Source organism: Protomyctophum parallelum, assembly GCF_964188405.1.
Source record: "Protomyctophum parallelum genome assembly, chromosome: 14".
NCBI lineage: Eukaryota > Metazoa > Chordata > Actinopteri > Myctophiformes > Myctophidae > Protomyctophum > Protomyctophum parallelum.
In genome coordinates, this window is record NC_139709.1 from 3,152,780 (window position 1) to 3,177,902 (window position 25,123).

The 25,123-nt window shown below is 42.1% G+C and overlaps 1 long non-coding RNA gene across 1 annotated transcript; it reads right to left on the reverse strand.

Annotated features, from left to right (window-relative positions):
* Nucleotides 1-1,866: 1,866 nt before the first annotated feature.
* LOC310870733 lies at nt 1,867-2,511 on the reverse strand. Its single transcript, XR_014570256.1, has 3 exons — nt 2,430-2,511; nt 2,137-2,262; nt 1,867-2,016 (listed from the first exon to the last, which is right to left on the reverse strand). It is a non-coding gene; the product is annotated as an uncharacterized lncRNA (long non-coding RNA).
* Nucleotides 2,512-25,123: the final 22,612 nt, after the last annotated feature.

Consider the following 25,123-nt stretch of genomic DNA (forward strand, 5'->3'; position numbering starts at 1 on the left):
GTTTCAGTCCGGTTTCCGCCCCCAACACAGTACAGAAACAGCACTAATAAAAATCACCAACGACCTCCTGTTAGCAGCCGACTCTGGACAGTTATCCATTCTCATCCTTCTCGACATGACCGCAGCCTTTGACACCATCTCACACTCCATCCTCCTCGACCGTCTAGCCTCCATTGGCATATCTGACACACCCCTACACTGGTTCCACTCCTATCTCTCCGACCGTACTCAGTTCATTCAGCTAAAATCTTTCATATCCCACTCCTCTCCCCTCTCCTCTGGTGTTCCCCAGGGCTCTGTCCTTGGCCCCATATTGTTCATAATATACCTCCTCCCACTTGGCTCAATATTCCGCAAACACAACATAAATTTCCACTGTTACGCGGACGACACCCAGCTCTATGTCTCCTCCACACCTACCTCCACCCTCCCACCACCCTCCCTCTGCGCCTGCCTTCACGAAATCAAAGACTGGTTCACCTCATCCCTCCTCAAACTAAATGGCAATAAAACCGAGTTAACCCTCATTGGCACCAAATCCTCACTCACCAAGCAGCCCAGTTTTACACTCACCATAGATAACTCCTCGGTTTCCCCTTCCCCCCAGGTCAAGAGTCTGGGTGTCGTCCTCGACAGCACCCTTTCTTTTCATACCCACATCAATAACACCATCCGGTCAGCCTACTTTCACCTCCGCAACATCAACCGCCTCCGCCCTTCACTCACCCCCAACAACACTGCCATCCTAGTCCTTTCTCTGGTCATCTCCCGCCTCGATTACTGCAACTCCCTTCTCTTCGGTCTCCCCCACAAACTCCTCCATAAAATCCAACTGGTCCAGAACGCTGCAGCCCGCATCATCACCAAAACCCCTGCCATCTCCCACATCACCCCCGTTCTTCACCAACTCCACTGGCTACCCATCAAATACCGCATAGACTACAAGATCCTCCTCAACACATTCAATGCCATCCATAACCTCTCCCCCCCATACCTGTCTGATCTCATCCATATCAACACTCCCACCCGGTAACTCAGGTCTGCCTCCTCCACCAACCTCACTGTTCCCCCCCAGCTCGTTTGTCCACCATGGGGGGTAGAGCTTTCAGCCGCTCTGCCCCTCGCCTCTGGAACAGCCTTCCCCCCGACATCCGAAACATGGACTCACTCCCCACCTTCAAATCCCACCTCAAAACTCACCTTTTCAGACAAGCCTACTCCCACCTTGAGTAGAAGTCTGCTGCAGGCCTTTTGTGTGTATTTTAAACTTGCTGTATTTTTAAACTTGCTTTATTGTTTTGTATTTTTCTGTTTTGTTAGGCGACCTTGAGTGACCTGAAAGGCGCCATATAAATAAAATGTATTATTATTATTATTATTACTTTTACCTATCGCGCCACTCGGTGGCGCGATATGAGCTTGTAGATCTGCTATTTTTAAATAGCTAAAGCATAACATGATGCCGACACCAAAATGGGTGCCCGTTCAGAATGGGTTAAATAAGACATTTTGATTTATTTAAATATTCTTCTGCACTGCAATGTCACTTTATATTTTATTTGTATCTATTCTATTCAAATGTCCTTTTATAGTGTGTTATTGCTCTGTGTCTTGAATAGGTGTTTCCTATCAAGGGGATAGGTATTTAATTTCTTAATTATTTTTCCTTTTAAAGAATTCAAATGTCCGTTCATTGTGTGTTTCTTTTGCTTCGTGTTTTATGTAAAGCCACCACTTGCAAAGCAAACATCAACATCTTACATACGTCAGTAAAGGACATGGAAAGCAGTAGACCTACATGTAGGCAGCAAGCCAGTGTGACAAATGCACAGACTACTGTGGGGGCTTTCACTGGCGTCTCACCTGAGCATGTAACATTGTCACGCTGATGAAATCTCTTCAACTCGCGACTGTTGATAAAACCATCCTCACAGGTGCAGTCGTAATTTCCGATTGTATTGGTACACTTTGCATTGGGTCCACAGATGTCGGGGTCCTCCACACACTCATGGATATCTTGACGTACATGTATTAAGAAACGGATAATCTTTAATATGTGATGCATGAATGTTGCAGTAAAATGCAGACTATCTACCTGTGGTGTCAGTTACCGGTATTCATGTTTTAAAATGATACCTATGCATGTTGAAGGGGTGACAGCTGTGAAGCCCTTCTCACACTTGCAGTGGTAGCTGCCGATGGCGTTGATACAGTCTTGTTTGTCACCACAGGGTGACACCACATCATCACATTCATCCACGTCTGGGATCAAACGCCAAGAGATGTGGATGAGGAAGGACAGAAGGTGAACACAGGTTAACAGTAATCACCAACTGATTGGGTGGTCCTCCATTGGATGTGCTTTAGCGACTGATGATGTCTAAATACTATGTAAGATAGAAATAAACTCAAAGGTATTAGACTCTTACCTACACACTTTCTTCGTCCCACCTTTTGATAACCTGGACCACAGTTTTGTGACAACACAGTCACCACGAGGAGGTTAAGAACTGCAAAGAGAGAAGCATCCTGTCAGTCAATAATTAGCAGACGAAGGGGTTGTCTCCCGGTTCTGACGATTAATGCAATAATGACATCATTGACATCCATGCTGAATTGCTGAACATCTGAACATTTGGACATATTCCAATGTGGATACATGCAAACCACATCTTCCAGAAGGCTCAGAGAGAACAGTTACAGGTACAGTATATCCCCTCCATTCTCTGTCCCCGTTTCCTTAGATTGTCCCTCCCTGCAACATCTGCATGCAGGATTTGCCCATATTGAACCTGAGCTGCACAGGAACCCACTTCCTCTGCATGAGGAAACCATGAGCTGACATGGCTCTGTTAGATGACTTTATGTCCTCAGGCTGTGTGAACGAACAGCTTAACCCATTCTGACCTGAGATCAGATTAAAAAAATGTCTTTGATTTTTCAAAAATAGCAGACCTTGTAGATCTGCTATTTTTCAATAGCTAAAGCATAACATGATGCCAACACCAAAATAGGTGCCCGGTCAGAATGGGTTAAAGGACAACTTTAGTTTTTTTCAACCAAGGTTCATGTTTTAGGATGTTATCAGAGAAAGTAAAAGATCAGTGTTAATTTCTTTTCATTTGCTGCTTTCTTTCGTTTTAGGGATTTTAGCTCTTTTTGACAGGGGGGCGGAGGCATTCGAGCATGGGGCTAAATATGTATTATTTTACAAAATATTATGGTGATTTTTTTTATTTATTATTTACTATAGTCCTAATAAACCCCAGGAAATTACATCTGGCCACAGAAGATCACATGATCTACTCATTCTACTGAATGTGAAGGTAGCCTACTGGGGGAAGAATACTGTGTGTATAGGCTCAATATGTCAATTTGTCACATTCAATGCTGTGATCTTTTGTGGCCAGATGTAATTTATTGGGGTCTAGTAGGACTATAGTAAGTAATAAAAAAATAAATTGCCATAAAATGTTGTAAAAAAATACATATTTAGCCCCATGCTTGAATGCCCCCGCCCTCCTGTCAAAAACTGCTAAAATCCCTAAAACGAAAGAAAGCAGCAAATGAAAGAAAATTAACATTCACCTTTTAGTTTCACTATTAACAACCTAAAACATGAACCGTGGTTGAAAAAAAACTAAAGTTGTCCTGTCCACAAGATAGGAGGAAGGTATGGGAAACATCTTAATTAATTTATATAAGAAAAAAATAGATTTGGCTGTGTTCATTGTGGATGAGTTTAAAGGATTTCTGATTATAACCTATTGTTCAGCAAATGTCTAATATTTGTAACAAATTGCTGTTCAATGTTGATTATTGTGCCATTCTGGGGTGGGGGGAGGGTTTTTTTTTTTGTCTGTCTTTTTGCTTTTATTTTTCTAGTGTCTTTTTCCTGTATTTTTTGTCTAACAAAAGACAAATGGATGGTTGTAGGCCTACTTTGTACATGGTCGACAAATACATATTTACAAAAGAATAAATAAATCTAATACCGTATTTGTGAAAAATATGCACTGTATTTATTTGCCATCTGTCATTCAATTTACCAGCAGGCCATTGTGCATGTCGTATGACAGAATGTTCTAAAATTGGTACATTAGTTGTAAAATCCCCATTGATCTGTGGCTGCTTTGGCTCCTCACCACACTGAACCACTCATACTGAGAATGTGTCAGCGGTGTTGTCACCTTGTTGTGATCGCATGGCAACAGAGAATGAATGCTGTCTTGTTTGAGGGAGAGGAGTGCATCAGTGATTCGGTGTACAGTAATTTTTAGTATTTCTTGTTCATTTACATTAGCAATAAATATGGAATGTAAATTCGGATTTATGAGACTTTCATCTAGATCTTCCTTATCGCTTGGCTCCTCAATTACCTTTGCCAAATTTGGTCCTACATTTACAAAGAAATTGTTTAAATCATCTGCAATTTCCTTTGCATTTCCTTTGATAATGGTCCTTCTTACTTGTTCTTATTATATTAGTTAATTTATTTTTATATTTCTTATATCTGATTTCTGCATCCTTGTTTCTTTCCTTTAAAAAAATCTTATAGAGTAAGTTTTTCTTTTTGCATGCATTATTTATACCTCTGGTTATCCATGGCTTTTCCTGTTTTTGTTTGTCTGTGTGTATAGTCTTTTTTAACGGACAATGCTTGTCGTACAGATTCGTTATTATGGACAAGAAGGCATTGAAGGACTCATTTGGATCAATTGCAGTGTATACTTCGTTCCAGGTCTGTGTCTGGAGTTCGGCTTTAAGGGCATTTATGGCATCAGGTGATCTTCGTCGTGTCATTGCATAAGAGTGATTTGTTTTATTTCTGAGGTAGTGTGGAAATATGGCGAAGACAGGGAGATGATCAGTTATGTCATTTATGAGTAGTCCGGATATTATTTGTTTTTCTAGTGCATTTGTGTATATGTTGTCAATTAATGTTGCTGTGTCTATTGTTATTCTACTAGGTTTTGTGATAACAGGGAATAGGTTATTTGTAAACATGGTATCAATGAAATTATTTGTTTTATTGTTTCCATGTGGATTAAGAATGTCAAAATTGAAATCACCGTTAATTAGGTGTGTTTTGTTGTTTTTTAGGCTGCCAAACATGCTGTCAATTCTGGAGTTGAAAGTGTCAAGACAAGTTCCAGGCGTTCTATATATACAAGTGATGATTATGTTATTTGCATTTTCAGCTACAATTTCAATTGTAATGGACTCAAGGATATTTTCAATGTTTGTTTTCGTTATCAAATTTGATTTTAATGCTTTATCAACATATATGGCAACTCCTCCGCCTGTTTTATTTGCCCTGTGAGATGTGTATAACTCGTATCCTTCCATTTCTACATTGTTAATTTTTTCATCGTCAAGCCATGTTTCAGACACCGAAACCACACTGAATTTTTTTAAATTTGTCAAGTAGTCTCTTATTTTTGGGAATTTTTTGTTGAGACTTCTGCTATTAAAGTGTATTACCGAAAGGTTTTCATCCGTTTTTAATCTTTTGAGCTGGTCATCAGTATAGTACTGGCAGTTCTGATTTAGGTTATTATAAAAATTGTTTTAAGGATCTAAATCATTATCAATCTCATATGTTTTGTGTTCATTTGGATCAAAGCAATTGAAATTTAGGTGTTCATACTTACTATATAGATTTTCTACCTGTTCATCCCTAGTATTTTGATTAATTGTTTCCTCAAAATCTTCCTCCTCAATTTCTCTGTATGGGAATATGTTTTCTTGGGGTTCTGTCATTTGGATTTAATCTGTAGTACTTTTACTGGTTGATTGCGCATGCGCACGCACATACACAACATATATCTATGAAAGGTACATACGTTATTACACTTCCCAGGCAGCGAAATCAAGTCGTATAAATACATGGGGAAACACGTCGTCACACATAGAGGTGGTCGCACATAGCCGTACACACCGACGCGCACAACTGCGCACACACAGCGCACACAATCACACACACACGGCCTCATAACATAAACATAGTACACGCGGACGCGCACACACAAACACACACAGACACACAGACAAACACGTACAGGCACCCACACACACACGGACACGCGCACACAGCCACTTACACACCAGGACACACGTACACAAGCACACACACAGGCAACAAAAATTTCAGCAGAACGAGAATTTAAAGTCCAGCATAGTCCGCGAGAAGATTTGGAAAAAGGAAAGCAAGTCCAACAGAGGCAGCACCCATACGGACGCACACACGCACAAGCGCGCGTACACCCATAAGGACATACACACAAATTAAAATTAGCTCGCACACACCCCTGCGGGAAAAAAGAAAGCAAGTCCAACAGAAGCAGCAGCAGCGCACACCCATACGGACGCACACACGCACAAGCGCGCGTACACCCATAAGGACATACACACAAATTAGCTCGCACACGCCCCTGCGGGCGTGTACATGCACAATCACACACACATCGGAAGGCGCACACAGTATACACAAGCACACACACACAGACGACAAAAATGACAGCAGAGCAAAAAATTAAAGTCCAGCATAGTCCGCGAAAAGATAAAAAAAAAAAAAAAGCAAGTCCGACAGAAGCAGCAGCAGTACCATAATCCGGCTGTTTGATCAATCCATTGAACAAAGAATAAAAATAAAAATAGCAGCAGAATCCAAACAGTTTTTAAGCCTCCATAGAAGTAATTATAACTTTGCATATTAATGTTCTGTGTCCATGTACTGTTCATACAAGGGAAAGAGGCACCGTTCTTGCAGATAGGGGAAAAAATAAAAACATAATCGATTCCAAGGCAAAGTTCGAGTCAGGGGGAAAAATAGCCCCTCTCGGGACCCTACGTAAAACTTTTCTGATATTTTGTTGAGTTTTACGTTGGGTCCCTGCTCACTACTGTATTTTCGTATGGAAATTCCTATATGCGGAAGTGGAGATTCTCTCTAAAATAGGACCCGCGGCATGTGACGCCATTATTTTCCTTGAGTTATTCTGAATTCGGTAACTTTAAGTAGCTATACATCCAGCTGCGAATATCTCCTGTGGCGCGGAAGCCGTTAAGTATTTTTTATCTTTGTTTGACCGATTTGGTCGCTTTATTTCTTCTTGTTTGTTTACCGTTTATTGTACCGCCTCCCGGTGTGCGGTTGGCTTGTGCGGCTACGTCCCTGCCTCTGATCTGCTGTGTCATAGCTATAGCGCCACTAGCTAGCCAGATAGGCGGTACAATGAGGTGTCAATAAACAAGGAAGGAAAAGAAGAATCCAAGCTTCCAAATCGGGCAAACATATATTAAAAATACTTAACGGCTTCCGCGCCACAGGAGATATTCGCAGCGGCATGTATGTGTACTTATACTTTACATATTCAGAAAGCCTCACACTGAATTATATCGTCATAGAGCGCGGGGAGCAGCGAAACATGTTGTTTATGTTTTAAAATGGGTGCGTATCAGGTGGCATGGTACTGCTGGAACAGGACCCCATGGTCTGTGTCGTCAAAATGTCCGAAACTTCAGTACCATTGGGTTCTGCTTGGAGGGCTAGGGGAAAAAGATCCATGCATAAAAAATCGCATGCAGGAGAGGTAATAAACAAAAAGTAGTCATCCTGATCCAAGCCAAATCCAAGCCAAATCCATTTAGTCTTTCATAATTAAAGTATTGCAATTTGCCAAAAAATAGAAAAGAATATCTATAGGCCTACTAGCATATTTACGCCAGCAACAAGAAAAGCACTTAATTTATACTGGTCGAGGTCTTTGACGTCTCTTACCGTTAGTATCTTTGCTTTTTCTGGCGTGTCTCCGTTCAGTTTTATCTGCACCCGACAGTTTCTGGTCCACGTTGCCTGGACTTTCTTCTCTTTCTTCAGCCGGCGGGCATCTCTGGCAATCTCGGCATTCTTTTTTGTTAGGTGCTCGTTCATGTATACATTGGAGCCCAAAAGTTTCTTCCACTGTCTCAGTAGATCCACTTTTAGCTTTCTGTTCCAGAAGTGTATTATAAGGTTCGGAGCCGCTCCGTCCTTCCGAGGAAGTGTGTGACATGCCACCAGGTCATTTGGGTCAAGCACTATCTCTTTGGACTCAAATAAATCAATTAATTGGCTTTCCAGTGATTGTTGATCCTCAGGCGACGCATCTTCACCGTCGCTTCGGCCTTCTGCTGCCGCCTTAGCGTAGGATCTTGGCTTCACTTTGAGTCCGCTAATTATTACGTCCTCCATCCTAGTGTACTGTTCCACTTCGTTAATTCTCTGCTCGAGCTCCTCGATTTTTTTGTCTTTTTCTTTTACCGTGTTCTTCAGTGCCTTGACTTCTTTTACCAGCTCGGCGAGTGTGGCTTGTTGCTTCACTAGTGAGCTCAACTCAGCTGTCACATAGTTTAGCGAGTTTTTGATGTCCTCGATATCCTCCTCCATCGTATTCTTTGGTGCCTGGGCGGCAGCTTTCTTTGGTGGCATTATATCTTCCGTTTGATTTCATCAGTTAGTTTAGTTTTGTTTGGTTTGGATTATTCATCCAAACAGCAGCAGCCCCAGGGCGCGGCACGTCAGCACTTCACACGACACAGGTTGCCAGTCACAGGTTGCCAGTCACAGGTTGCCAGTCACGAGTAGGTGACTTCCCATTCAATGCCTAACATGCTAACGTGGTATTGGCCAACAGCGGGCTTGGGTGGGACTTTAGCGAAGAGCTAATTGGATCCATTGGAATGTGGTCAGAGACCTCCAGCTCTCCACAGTTGCTTCAGCAGAGAACCACACTTTGATCAATCAATTTGACCCAATATATATTTTACTCCAATTTCTGAGAATAAATCTCGCACATCCATAAATGGACACGACAATAAGTACTCTGTTATTAGTAAAAGTATTAATAAATATACTCACCAGGAAGAGATGTGGCGAGAAACCACAGGAGGGCCAACGTCATCCTGTGGACACACACACACACACACACACACACACACACACACACACACACACACACACACACACACACACATTTATATCCACATCAGAAATACAACACAAGAACATGAAACTACAACATGACGTCACTGAGCCGCGGTGGTAAGAGACTTCATTTTGATGAATTGAACAATGTGGACCCTGTTGTAAACAAGTGTAATGCTTAATTGGGTCGTCCACTCACAGTTGACAGTCTTTGTATTGAGTTTGTGCTTAAAATGTACTGTAAATTCTACAAACTGTTAATAAATATTTCAATCAATCAAAAAAACCGCTCACCCAAACACATCTCCTGCAGTGTTGTAAAAAATATATAGTCAGCGAATCTATGAAGACCAAAACATTACCATTAGTGAATTGGAGTATTGTACTAACATTTTCAGAAAATAGTAGATCTACAAGCTCATAACGCGTCACATTGTACATCAGCTAGTATTAAGTAGTTCCAGCTCGTTTGCCTGAGCTGGAACACCTGAAAAGGCTAGAGGGAGCTAACCTGACTCCGCCAGATGGGGGCAGCAGAGAGTCAGGTTAGGAGGGAGCATTCTCACAAACAAATGACCAGAGACAAGAAGCAAGTCCTACTCATGGGTTCAAAGTCCAAGGCCAATGGTCGGTGATGTTTGTTTTATTTTCAGTCATGTGTTACAATGGGATCTAATGTGTTTAGTATACTGCTAGCTTGGATTGGGAAGGAATTAAACTTCAAGCAGAATTGCTTTCATTTTGTGTTGGAAGTTTTCATTTGTGTTTGAAAGTGTAAAAGTATACTCTACAAAAGAATAAGCACAAAGTTAGAAATGTTAAAATTATTTACATATATTTAATAATTTAAAATACTTTTACGATGTTAGTCAATAAAGTCCCATCCTACTATAAATCGCCACGTCTCTGCGTACGTGTGTGTACGGTTGTAATGCACGTAACGCGAGAACCGTTCGCCCCACCGACTTCACATTCGACACACGCGTTCCACACCCCCTCAGGGACTGCCCGGTATCGAGTCGGTCGGACCCACGGTTCTCCAGAGCCACCACAAAAGGCTCTGGTCAGGCTCTGCCAGTGGGCCTAATGAGGCCAACTCCTTTCACCTGTGCAATTTCCAGCCTCTACCTAGTCAGCCAATTGAGCCTCAACCAATCAGGCTCTGCCAGTGGGACGGTGGCCGACTGCGACGGGCACATACAGGTCTAGTATCAATCAATCAAAGAAGTGTTCTTAACCAACCTGCAATTCATTAAAGATCCTATGGGGGGGGGCGATGTTGCATAGACTATTGGTGAGAAATACTTGAAAACAGCTGATCTGCAAGCTCTGCATCTAAACTTGTAGGTGGTTTGCACTCTAAGGCCTGACTCACACCTTCGCATCTAGCATACAACATTGATGCATGCTAGATGTATACAAATAGTAAGAGAAATCTATGAAAATCTGGGAACTAAATCGTTACCAAGAAATGTCTTCACCAATGTGTTTCTAAATGTGTCTAATAACATGTAGCAAAAAATATATATATCTCGCCTCCAGATGGTACAGAACTCTGCGGCTCGCCTTCTCACCAACACGAGAAAACGTGAACATATCACACCGATTTTATCACACCATCTTCACTGGCTCCCTGTAAGCTACAGATTTCAAGATTGTATTGATTACTTTTAAAGCTCTACATGGTCTAGCTCCCATTCATTTAAGAGATTTGCGGCAACCCCCATAACCCTGTGCGCTCCCTTAGGTCATCGGATAGGGCCCTCCTAGTTCCTCCTGCAACGCGTCTGGTCACTCGGGGTGGCCGGGCCTTTGCGGCTCAGGCACCTTTGCTCTGGAACTCCCTGCCTTTGGCTCTTAGGTTAGCAGAATCAGTGCCTTCTTTTAAAACGCTTTTAAAAACACACATCTGTATGCGTGTTTACTTTACACTGTAAAGTGTTTTAACTAATATAGTTTTTTATTGTTTTATTGACCCGTTATTTTCTTCATGCTTTATTATATCTGATGTCTTGATGTTTTGTTGTTTTTATGTTTTTATGATTACTGTTTTATAACCTGTCTGTAAAGCACTTTGTAACTATACGGTTGGAAAGGTGCTATACAAATAAAATGCATTCATTCATTCATTCATGTACTAAAAGTTTGAAATTCAACTCCTGTGGGAAATTGAGTTATTAGCATAATATGTGACCATACCCATAACATCCTATATATAAGGCCAAAAAGTCAAAATGTCATCATTCTTTAAGTAGCATGTGACATAATATGAAACTAGGGGTTTTACATGATTCTGAATCCATTCCAAGCATTAGTTTTGCACAAAAAACCCTCCTTGGGCTAAATTAGGCCATATCCACATATCCAAATGTGCTGACCTCATCACGTTTGTGATGACGGCTATGGACGTTTTCCTCCCAAGGAGTGTTTTTTGTGCAAAACTAATGCATGGAATGGATTCAGAATCATGAAAACCCCCTAGTTTCATATGTCACATGCTACTGAAAGAATGATGAACTTTTGACTTTTTTTCCTTTATAACCCACCTTTTGAATATAGCATTTAACATTGTGTGGGTTGCAATTATAGTGCCTCTTGAGCAGATTGAGCAAATTGTGCCATAACATCCAGTCCAGTTGTAATGTCAATATCAAGAAATGTGCAAATACAAATCATTTAACCGTTGTGCTAGTTGAATTTAATTCTTCCAATGTGTAGTATTATGTACAGCACATTTCTAGTAAGGATATGCCTAATGCCTTGCCCTGAAAAAGAAAGAAAATTCTGTTCTGGCAATTTAGAATAGATCATATGGCGCTCTCGCGCGCGAGCACACGCACGCAAACACATACACGCACATGCACGCAAACACATACACACGCACACACACACACACACACACACACACGCACACGCACACGCACACGCACACGCACACGCACACACACACACACCCCTATCTGCAGTTAGCCTATGTTAGCTGTAGTGTAGAACAACAACTGCAAGCAAACAATTAACTCGTCGCGACAGCTTTATGGCTCTCTCTCTCCCTCACGCACACACAAGCTCTGTCTCTCCCTCTCTCGTGGCCATAGTGTTTCTGTGTGCTTTTCCAGGTTATTTCTCTGTGTCCGCTGTCGCTGTGTCGCACTTAGGAGTTTAAAATGTGCGCTGTTGTGTTGTGTTGTGTGCGCTTCTCCTCGCTCCGGTCTCCTGACCAATTGAGAGCAGCAGCGCTGCTGGCCCCGCCCATAGGTTCCCAGAACTCTGTGTCAGTACTACCTCAAAAGCAGGGCCGGAAAAAGGTTCTGAGAACCTGGTCTGAAACCGTGCCGTACCGCGCTGTGCGCTGTGGAAACAAACCCAGAACTAAAAAAATAGGTTCAGGTTCTGGAAAGTTCTGGTTCCACCTTGCTAGTGGAAAAGGGGCCAGAGTTACAGACCCGTAAGGGTCCATGTGGTTCCATGTGTTACACACTCTCAGAGTTACAGACCCGTAAGGGTCCATTTGGTTCCATGTGTTACACACTCTCAGAGTTACAGACCCGTAAGGGTCCATTTGGTTCCATGTGTTACACACTCTCAGAGTTACAGACCCGTAAGGGTCCATTTGGTTCCATGTGTTACACTCTCAGATTGGTGACTATAATACAGACTGTGTTTAAGTCATTTAGTCGGTTGATCTCATTCTGACCTCGGGACAAATCAAGAATCTCAAAGAAATGGGGTTATTGTATGTGGGCTCAGTGAACATTTTATGATTTTCTGTACCCGCAAAAAACTAAAACTAAAGTTTGACTGTCACAAAACAGTCATATCTAGGGACCTCAAAACCTGCGAGGCCTTTAGCCTTGAAGTGGAGAATCTGGATTGGTCCGATGTGCTCAGGAGCTCACTAGTCCAAGAAGCATGGCTTGGCTTTAAAACCAAATTTCCAAATATCAGTACTAAACAAGCATGGATGAATTCGGACATATACTGACTGCAATGAAAGCCAGAGACAACAAATGCTGTCCCTCAAATGTCATGTTGGATGTGCTCACCCTAGTCTATACATGTGTGTCTGTTTACAGTGTTTAAAATAGAAAATGTCTTACCTTTAAGAAAACGGAAGACTCAGCATGTGTTGGAGAAGACGTCTTGACTTCTCCTCTGTCTGTCTCTCTCTCTCTCTCTCTCTGTCTCTCTCTCTCTCTCTCTGTCTGTCTCTCTCTGTCTCTCTCTCTCTCTCTGCAGTCTGCTGTGTGTGTCACGGTGTGCGTCTCTCTCTCTCTCTCTCTCTCTCTCTATAGGTCGAGCAGTCAGTTGCCCTGCAGGGCGCCATGAGGGGAGGGGGGGCACCCACCAAGAATGCACCCCCCCCCCCTCTGTGTGTGTGTGTGTGTGTGTGTGTGTTCTGAAACCCCTCCCCCGCCCCTCTCTGTGATCTGAACCCATCCCCCTCTTACCGATGTTGGGGGGTCTGTCTGTCTCTCTCTCTCTCTCTCTCTCTCTCCCCACGCTCTCTCTCTCTTCCTCTCTTCCTCTCTCTCTCATCCCCCTCTCTATCTCTCTCTCTCTCACCCCCCCCCCCTCTCTCTCTCTCCTGAACCCCTCCCCCCCGCCCCAGTGAAATGTTTTAGTGGAGTTTTGATACTTTCACCAGGCTTTTAATTTAATTACATTTTAATGTAATTGAATTTAGTCGACAGAAACTTTGGAGGGCGGATGCCGGCGTAATGACTGATTGGAAAAAGGTAGTCGACGAACATTTTTCCTCTTAGTTTTAGTCGACGAAAACAACAATGATCTGTATTGAGTTGTGCCAAAAAAACTGATCCTGCTGCGCATTTTCAGAAAGTGCACTTCGTTTGGCAGGTGTGAATTAGGCTCATTTGAATCCTAATGCGTATCAAAGAACCGCATTTTACTCCGAGCAAAAACTGGGGTTTCGCTTCGCTTCGAATCGCACTGGACTACGATTTGGTGCAGGTGTGAATGCAAATAAAAGGAAGTGAACCAAACAGAAACAATGTGGCGGTCGGCGGATGACATACAGGAGAGCTGCAGAAAATGTCCCGTGGACAGACGTGGTCGGCTGAGGAGACCGGAGCCCTCATCGAAATATGGTCTGACGAACACCTAAATGAAATGTTAAAAGAAACTCATAAAAACACAGCAGTGTATACTATATTTAGTGAGAAATTGCAGGCATTGATTGCATGGTTACCAGCGCACTGTTTCCCAATGTCGGATTAAAGTCAAAAGTCTACGCACGCAATATTTAAGTGGCGGTGCGGGAGACATCAAAGAAAGGTTTCAGTGGTACGACGCCCTGGATGCCATACTGGGCGACAGGCCAACTACCAGCCCCAAGCACGTTGAAGATGAGGTGGCCCTGAGGAACCGCGCACGGAAGGAGGGATGTGATTGGTGGTAGGTTTGATTGTGTGTATCTGTCCGTGCGTAATTTGCGTAAACATGGAGCTGTGTGTGATTCCGAGTGGGGACTTTCTTCATCTCTGTTTAAATATAAAGCTATGGTATTATATGCATGACAATGGTAGGCTTATGATAATAATAATAAAACTTTATTTGTATAGCACCTTTCATGACATGAAATGCAGCTCAAAGTGCTTTACAGAACAATGGAGAAAAAAAGAAAAGCAAGGCAACGACATTAAAAAAGTAGAACTGCACTCTGTCGAGTGCATACTTGCTTGTTGCACACTAGTAGGCCATAAATTACCAACTCGTGCGCAAGCAGAGTGCGCAAGTACTTTCGACCGCTGTAAACTGTCAAATCTCAGTATCTCTGTGAAGGAATGTTTGAAATGTCTAATAATTATTAGGTGTAACTATTTGCTAACTACCTACTTTATGCATATAAACACCTAGTATTATTAAGTATGGTTCAAGTTTCTATCTATATAAGAAATACAGTTTTATCGATTTAGATATATTCTGGATCCCTTTTTAGTTTTTTAAAGAAAAATAAATCATTGATATGTGATGAAATAAAAGGTATATAAACTGAATTAAAATATGTTATACAGTATATCTGATCTAATATAGTGATATTAATATTACAGTATATCTGATCTAATATAGTGATATTAATACTAAATCATGATCAGAGTAATAGGTGTCTCCAACTTCAATTTCTGTAATAATACTTTCACATTTGTTAAAATATACATGATCTAAAACGTCCCAGCCAACCCGCCACTTTTGATGCGTATGCAAATAAAATAGCAAATTGTGCCTTATTTGCTGGGACCAGAGTACATGGTGTGTATATGTATGACTAGCTCTCAACGATGACGTAAAACATATGGTCATGTATGTAATATGGTCCCAGCAAATCAGGCACAGATATATTACATACATGACCATATGTCTTACGTCATCATTGAGAGCTAGTCATACATATACTATAGAGTATGTAGTTGTAAGTTGATTAGCGGTATACTGTGGTTACTTTGCGCCACAAACCGTGCCAGCCAACCCGCCACTTGATGCGTATGCAAATAAAACAGCAGATTTGTGCCTGGTTTGCTGGGACCAGATTACATAAATGACCATATTTCTTACGTCATCATTGAGAGCTAGTCATACATATACACACCATGTACTCTGGTCCCAGCAAATCAGACACAATTTGCTATTTTATTTGACTGATTATGTATATAGTATACGTATGACTAGCTCTAAATGATGACGTAAGACATACGTATACATATACATATACTATATAGAGTATGTAATTGTGAGTTGATTAGCGTTATACTGTGGTTACTTTGCGCCACAAACCGTGCCAGCCAACCCGCCACTTGATTGACACAATTTGCTATTTTATTTTACTGATTATGTATATAGTATGCGTATGACTAGCTCTAAATGATGACGTAAGACATATGGTCATTTATGTAATCTGGTCCCAGCAAACCAGGCACAAATTTGCTGTTTTATTTGCATACGCATGAAGTGGCGGGTTGGCTGGCACGGTGCACACAGACCGGGCGAAATTATTACTTGCGCGCTCTGCTTGCGCAAGTAACAAGCAGTAATGTATGATGATCTGAACGCTATGGGAGTAGCCTACATATAAACCATTCATTCATCAACGACACAGTCACACACACACACACACACACACACACACACACACACACACACACACACACACACACACACACACACACACACACACACACACACACACACAATGTAACACTCGATTTTACTGTGTAGTTTATGAATTGGACACATTGATGAAGTTATGTTAACACAGCACATGTTTAACTTAAATTGTATTTTGTATAATTCATAGGGGATCAAAGTTCATTGGACCTGCTGCAGGAGAATGAGAGTGCTGGGAGCGCCAGCCAACGGTGGGCAATTCCAGGTGCCAAGTACCGGGAAAAGAAGAAAGCAGAGAGCCACAACAGTGTTTTGGAGGGCTTCGTGGAGCACAAGAAGCGCATGGATGAGGCTGACCAAAAAAGGCAAGACCAAGAAAATGTAGTTTTCCAAAACTTCCTTCAAATGCAGCAACAGGCCGATGAGCGCCGTTTTCAACTCATGAGGGAACAGCAGCAGGCGAGCGCGCTAATGTTCACACAAATGATGGGGACAATGTTGAGGGCTATGCAACCTGCACCGGCACCGACTGGTCCGACCCCACCGGTACCGCAGTGGACACCCACAGTCCCAGGCATGCCCTCACCAGCCTGGCCCATATTCAACCCCCACAACAACACATCCATGACCCACAACCACACTTTCAACAACCCAGCAACCATCAGCTTCCCCATCCCCACCATTACGTCAGCATCCATGGCCCCCCTCTACAGCCCACATGCACCCATGACCCAGACCCACACCCCCAACATGGAACCTGAGGGATCCGAGTCCAACCGTGATCCTGATCTTCTGTAGCAGAATCACATCCCTCCTTCCGTGCGCTGTTCCTCAGGGCCACCTCATCTTCATTGGACATCTTTCATTCAACTCTTGGCTGGTTGGTATGTCGCCCAGTATGGCATCCAGAGCGTCGTACCACTGGAACTTTTAGCTCATAGCGCGCCACTCGGTGGCACTACGAGCTTGTAGGTCTGCTATTTTTGAGAAACCGTGAATCTTTTTTTTTTTTTTTTTGATAAGAATTAGGCCTACAATTTATTTTGCATTATATCCGATTCCACATGAAATGCTCGTTCTGTTTCATGAACTTGTTTTTTTTTTTTTTTTCCCACTGAGGGGATGTTTGAAAATGCAATGCATTAGTTTTTTATTTTTTTATTTCAAATTCCTACTTTTTGATGTATACTGAATTTGAGTTTAGCACAACACATTTACATCATTACAGTGAAGGTCAGGGAGGTGTGTGTGTATATATATATATATATATATATTTATATATGTATTTATTTATATGTATTTATACATATTTATTTATTTATTTATTTATATATACCCTGACATACTTTTTTTTTCTAATGTCAGAATTCAGTGTAGGCTACCAGCCTCTGGAGTTTTCTCTGGCATTTGTTGTGTGCATTAAAACTCTCCATATTGTAAACAGTATAAAGTTGTTTCAAAATAATAAACATCTCAGTAGGAACTAGAAAAAGTGCCCTTCCGGGCACAGGTCTCCACCAGGTTATCCACAGATCCGTGCAGTTAGAGGTAAAAACACTTTTCGGCCAGTTATAGCGCCACCTTGAGGCTGAGTTGAAATTGTTCATGTGGCATTTCGTCCTCGGCCTAGTGGGAATGTGGGTGCACAATTTCACGGAAATCACGCGATGTGTTCATGATTTGCAGCATTTTGTTTGAAACTGAGCACTCCTGTGAACTTTGGAAGCCAATCTTAACCAATCAGAATGGAGTCTGATAAATCTGAAAGACCCGTTTAGTTGAATGGCTCTAGAGAGACTGTGTACCAATTTGCGTGATGTTTGGACAAAATCTGTAGGTGTACTGTGCAAAAACTTGTTTTGCACAAAGCGGCCTCCTGGTGGCGCTATAACAGGCCGTTCTGGAAAGTTTGGGGCAGAGGTTCATGGTTGGCATCCAGGGAGTGTGTGTGCAAAATATGGCATGGAAAAACTTGTTTTGCACAAAGCGGCCTCCTGGTGGCGCTATAACAGGCCGTTCTGGAAAGTTTGGGGCAGAGGTTCATGGTTGGCATCCAGGGAGTGTGTGTGCAAAATATGGCATCGACCGGGTTAACGGTGGCCGAGATTAGCTGTTCACGGACACACGGACACACGGACACACGGACGGACGGAGTGCAAAACATACTCTCCCCACATGCCTTCGGCCTGGTGGAGACAATAAGTTTGATTTTATTTTAACAATGAACAATGCTGTTCTAATAGATGTGCCATTTTCAAAACAATCTTGTTGGGAAAAAGAAGGTACAGAAAAACAAGCACAAAGAGGACATGGCAACAATAGACCCTGCATGGTCAAAACAGTGTTTGTGCTAGTTTAACCCATTCTGGGCGGGAACCCCTCTTGGGGTTCTGTACAGTACAGTGTGCCTATTCAAAAATCGCAAAAAAAAAAGAGATTCTACTAAAATATAATATTACTAAAATAATATACTAAAACATTAAGTATTTCAGAAAACGTAGGTCAGGATTTAGAAGGCATTTTTAGAATCGGCAACAGTCCATAATTGAGTTACAGGTCCTCGCTCTGGTGAGAGCAGGAGTGGACCTGGTGAGACGTAGGAGGGGCCCGGACAGGAGACAACCCACAGAGCCTCCTAGTCCCTCCATGTGCCAGAAGTGTACCTCCCAGCCCTGGCAGAGTAGTTCTGGATTAGTTCCAACGGATTGTGTGCCCCTGGTTTTTCCCTAGTGGGACTGATTGAGGGTAGCTACTGGGACGTAAGTCGGGACTTGATCACTCCCGGCTGGGTCGCCTGAGTGAGGGGTATGATGTTGCGAGACCCGAAACCCCGATGACCTCAGCATACATCACTGAGGATACGTCCCAGGTGCATCCATGCAATGTTATAGTTAAGGCAATTGTGCAAAATATGCACACAGTGCATTTCTAATGGAATTCCCCTGATCTGCTGGCCCAGCTTGTAGTACAGGCAATCTAAGGTTTAACCTCAAACAAATTGCAACACAAACTCTTTCCACTTTTTTTGTTTCATCAATATGTTAGTAATAACATATCAAAAGTCCTAAGAAATCGGAGTAGGGGAACATAGTGAAAAATGCTGAAATATATGATGTCACAATTTGACGCCCATGTTAAAATCGAATTATGGATGTTTTCTTGTCTGATGTCCAAACAAATGGTTCACTACGGTCCAGAATCAACCAGAATAAACATTATAAAGTTAAATTAATAAAGTATTATAATAATTCTTATTATTACATGACTGTATTATAATTATTATTACTACTAAAACTACATGTGGCATTCGCTTTTTTGATATCAGACCATTTACCTTTTTGCTTTACTAAACCACAAAATAGGAACTTTTGATGATTAATTATACCTGTCAGGTACACATTTGCTGCCACAGTGTTTGACAAACAGTCAGCTTCAACAGTAGAGGTTGTTTCAGCAGGAGAGAAGGCTTTGGTTTGGCTGTACAATGGGAAGTCTGGGGAGGGTCTTGACTCATTAAGATACAAGCGCTTTTGTGAGAAGGTGGCTACTAGCACATCTCATGTAAGAGAGTCTGCCACCTACAGCAGCAAAGTATCACAGTCTCCGTGTGTACTACCAAGAGCAGCAGTGGAAGGGAACTGCATGTCAGCTCCTGCCGCAAGAATGGGGATGTGAAGAGAATAATGGGGGGCTTGTTTGTCCCTGTCCAGACGGACATACCTCCAGCTCCACAGGAACTGCTACGGGTCATCAGATGCAAGACAGACTGCCGCAGCCTGATGTGCACTTGCAAGAAGCATGGCATTGACTGCTCTGTTGCATGTGCAAACTGCAAAGACACAGGGTGTGCAAACACATGTCTGGTTGAAAGTGATGATGTTGATGAAGATGATGAAGAATAGTATAAATATAATGACAACATTGCTTTTATAACTTTAGAGTTTTGCAATGTCCAATATGCATGTCCTTTACCTTTCATTGCATTCATAAACCATATTTCTGATTTTCTCTTGTGTGAAGATTGTCCCTTTTTTCTCACAAAATGCCTATAATATTAAGAATTTCCTTGCAATTTACTGCATTCAACAGATATTCTAGGTAATTCTGGAAAGTATTTAACCTTTTCTTTGGACACCAGCTAAGAAAACTTCCATAAATCAATTTTTAACATGGGCGTCAATGGGGAATTGTGACGTCATCTATTTCAGCATTTTTCACTATGTTCCCCTACTCCGATTTCTTAGGACTTTTGGTATGTTATTACTATCATATTGATGAAACTAAAAAAGTGGAGAGAGTTTGTGTTGCAATTTGTTTGAGGTTGACCCCCTTTTTTTCTTAGATTGCCTGTACTAATAGGTCCTCACTAATAATCGTGATAAAATGGCACGATTTTTTCCTACTCAGTCTGTGTCTCATAGGAGGGCTGTGGGCAGTTTAGAACCCGTCTTCCAGTGACATCATCATTAGGCAGATTATTTTTTAAACAATATCTTTTTACAAAAGTGTTTAGATTTTCATTATCGTGAGAACGATGGCTTCCATTTTCGCATTGTAACTTTTCAGGACTAGAAAGCCTGCAGTTTTTATTAGCTTGTATTCCCCACCGATGATGTCACTGGAGTCAGGTCCTCCAGTGACATCAACATGCAGAGGAGAAGTCATAACAGAACCATCTAAACACTACAATATGCAGTCATAACAGAACCATCTAAACACTACAGCATGCAGTCATAACAGAACCATCTAAACACTACAACATGCAGAGGAGAAGTCATAACAGAACCATCTAAACACTACAGCATGCAGAGGAGAAGTCATAACAGAACCATCTAAACACTACAACATGCAGAGGAGAAGTCATAACAGAACCATCTAAACACTACAACATGCAGAGGAGAAGTCATAACAGAACCATCTAAACACTACAGCATGCAGTCATAACAGAACCATCTAAACACTACAACATGCAGAGGAGAAGTCATAACAGAACCATCTAAACACTACAGCATGCAGAGGAGAAGTCATAACAGAACCATCTAAACACTACAACATGCAGAGGAGAAGTCATAACAGAACCATCTAAACACTACAACATGCAGAGGAGAAGTCATAACAGAACCATCTAAACACTACAGCATGCAGAGGAGAAGTCATAACAGAACCATCTAAACACTACAACATGCAGAGGAGAAGTCATAACAGAACCATCTAAACACTACAGCAGGGTTCCCCAATTAATTTTCCTCAAGGGCCATATTTTGACTAGCGTACCAGGCTGGGGGCCGAGTCTGCACGCGCGAGGTCGAGGTCTTGCCCTGAAAATTCATTTTCAGGGCAAGACCCCATTTGAAAAGGATGCCCAGTTTGACATGCATAGGCTACTGACCCCCATTTAATGCCATTTATATCTGGGACCCTTAAAAAAAAAAAGAAACAGAACCTTTTTTTTTTTTTTTTTTTTTCATGGGCCACAAGGGGGCGCTCTGTGGGCCGCAAATGGCCCGCGGGCCGCCTATTGGGGTACCCTGCACTACAGCATGCAGTCATAACAGAACCATCTAAACACTACAGCATGCAGAGGAGAAGTCATAACAGAACCATCTAAACACTACAACATGCAGAGGAGAAGTCATAACAGAACCATCTAAACACTACAACATGCAGAGGAGAAGTCATAACAGAACCATCTAAACACTACAGCATGCAGAGGAGAAGTCATAACAGAACCATCTAAACACTACAACATGCAGAGGAGAAGTCATAACAGATCCATCTAAACACTACAGCATGCAGAGGAGAAGTCATAACAGAACCATCTAAACACTACAACATGCAGAGGAGAAGTCATAACAGAACCATCTAAACACTACAGCATGCAGTCATAACAGAACCATCTAAACACTACAGCATGCAGAGGAGAAGTCATAACAGAACCATCTAAACACTACAGCATGCAGAGAAGTCATAACAGAACCATCTAAACACTACAACATGCAGAGGAGAAGTCATACAGAACCATCTAAACACTACAACATGCAGAGGAGAAGTCCTAACAGAACCATCTAAACACTACAGCATGCAGAGGAGAAGTCATAACAGAACCATCTAAACACTACAGCATGCAGAGAAGTCATAACAGAACCATCTAAACACTACAACATGCAGAGGAGAAGTCATAACAGAACCATCTAAACACTACAACATGCAGAGGAGAAGTCCTAACAGAACCATCTAAACACTACAGCATGCAGAGGAGAAGTCATAACAGAACCATCTAAACACTACAGCATGCAGAGGAGAAGTCATAACAGAACCATCTAAAGCAGGGGTAGGCAACCTTAGGCACCAGTGCCAACATTGGCACAAAGGAGGGTGATCACTGGCACACTGGCAAGTGTGTGAGAGAGCATTTTTGGTTTTAAATAAACTATTTAAAAAAAAATGAGTCAAATCCCTCACATTTGTGTGTAAATTACATCCTTCATTCCACATTCATTAAAACTGAACTCTGTTATTGCCCCGAGTATAATGATCATTATAACAACGTGAAAGAAAATATTTAAAAAGAAGGAAAAACTTTATATTTGTGGACAAGCAAAACATGTTGGACTTTTTCACGTGGTGTCATTAAAATTAATTAATGTTGATATGGCACACTGACGATCTAGAAAATACAAACATGGCACTTAATTTAAAAAAGGTTGCAGACCCCTGATCTAAAGTTTAGATGGTTCTGTTATGACTTCTCCTCTACAGCATGCAGAGGAGAAGTCATATCACCAGTTTTCATTTTAAGGACCCCCCAGGTTGAGACACAGATCATCATCATGATTATTAGTGAGGACCTATTATATGAAGATATGTTGAAAAGTGGTGAAGTGTTCCTTTAATGACCAAATGAATAGAAAAAAAACACAAATAAAAAGTATAGTATGACATCACAGGTCCTGTCCTATGATGATCTAAAATGGGTCTTGGACTTAGTATTGCAATATTATGTATTATTATGTACATTACAATACAATATACGATTATGCTTACTTACAAGAATAAGATAGTCAGATTAGGCAGTCAGTCACCTGAAGCATCTTAATCTTATTTAGGTGTGGTCTGCGTGGTTCATGACATTTCTCTCTCTGTAAAGCAGTTGTACTGACGTGTAACTTAACTTTTAGCTCTGAGAGGCACAGTTTTCAGTGTTGTTGGAGATGTGCGGTCAGGAACCTCCCTCTTTGGGAGGAGTCGGAGTGTAGAATGGGAGGAACCGATCACACCACTAGCAGTGATTGGTGGGAAACTCATACACACTCAGCCCGCGCTCTCGTCCGTCTCTATGATTGGTGGGGCGCACAACCCCACACTATACTTTACTAAGCTGAACATATAAAAGATCTCGCACGCCTGTGTTTCTCATCACATTTCTTCGAGCTGTTTTTACTCTACAACTAAACCTACAAAATGAGTGGCCGAGGAAAGTGACTGACAGTAGCTCTGACCAATTGCGTCAAAGAGAAAATGTTTCAACCCGCCCCCCCCTGGAAATGAAATCCAAGCTGAGCCTCCCCAGACTAATATCCCGCGGTCCGTGCGATATTAGTCTGCTTTAATGAATTGCATTTTTATTTTTATAATGAATTGCATTTTTATAGCGCTTTTCCAAGTGCTCAAAGCGCTTTACAATGGTTCATTCATTCATACATTGGGAGGTGAAGGTTCATTCATTCATACATTGGGAGGTGAAGCGGCGAACAGTCGACGCCAGCGTCCTCACTTCTCACATTCACACACTGATGGTGGCGAGCTCACACCGACCGACTCACTGGAGGCAACGTAGGGTTCAGTGTCTTGCCCAAGGATACTTCCACATGTGGACAGGAGGAGGAGGAGCCGGGATTCGAACCGCCGACCCAGGGATCATTGGACGACCTGCTCTACCTCCTGAGCCACAGCCGGTTTATTAACCAGGCTACACTAATCGGTGATCGGATATATCGGCCAAAAACCATATCGGTCGATCACTAATGCACATGGCCACCCCTCTTGCTGGGGGTAGCTTAACTTTATCAATGTCCATTTGTGACAAGACACAGAACACAATAGACAACCACATGGAATGCACAACGATGTCTGTTCACACACCAGTCCTTATCTCTGGTACCCTGAAATGGGTACCTAAATCTAGCAGTGACTTTGACCAGAGTGAAACTAAAGTTTGCTGTGGGAAACATACACCACAGGCTTAGTACGCAATCTGTGCTATCACAGAACGTACCCTGTTAGACAACATCTAACAGATTTAATGGAGAAAAAAAAAACAGGCATAACTCACAGCTGTTGTGCGGAGCGAAAGTACCCGGGCATTAACCCTAGCTACGATACATCCAGGGGGGCAGTCAGCCAGATATTTCGTGAAGCCTCATTTGAAATCGGTAGTTCATATAATGGCCTGTTGTGGCGCTGGACTGGACCAAAAAAGCCCCATAGCTCCATAGAGGCCCATGTATTTTGGCCCAACTTCACCTAGACTGTATTACCTTAATAAACATGGTCATGCATACTTTCTTCTTCCAGTCACTAGTTTAAAGTCTCATTTCTAATGTCATAATATTCTTTTTGGAAAATTATGGTCCCATTAATTTAAAAAAATGACCATAAAGTTGCGTATGTTCTGAGGGGCGTGGCTACCGTTACAGTCTATGATCGGGATTCCCCTCCCACTCGAGTCAAAATAAAAACCAACGGAGAAAAAGGGGGGGAAGTCCCGCCTCGTTGTCTGGGCCAGCCAATGGCCAGCTGGTCCAAAACGGAGCCAGCCAATGGCCAGCTGGTCCAAAACGGATCTAGAAAGATGGCGATTTACAGTGCATTAGAATGCAAGGGATTTCAGGCTTCATTTTACGTTCATGTTAGACCCGGGGAACAATTTGTCCATATTTTTTTATAGTCTATGGATACAGCACTGGGGCCTCGTATGAATCTGATCTCAGGTCAGAATGAGTTAACCCTAGCTACGATACAGCACTGGGGCCA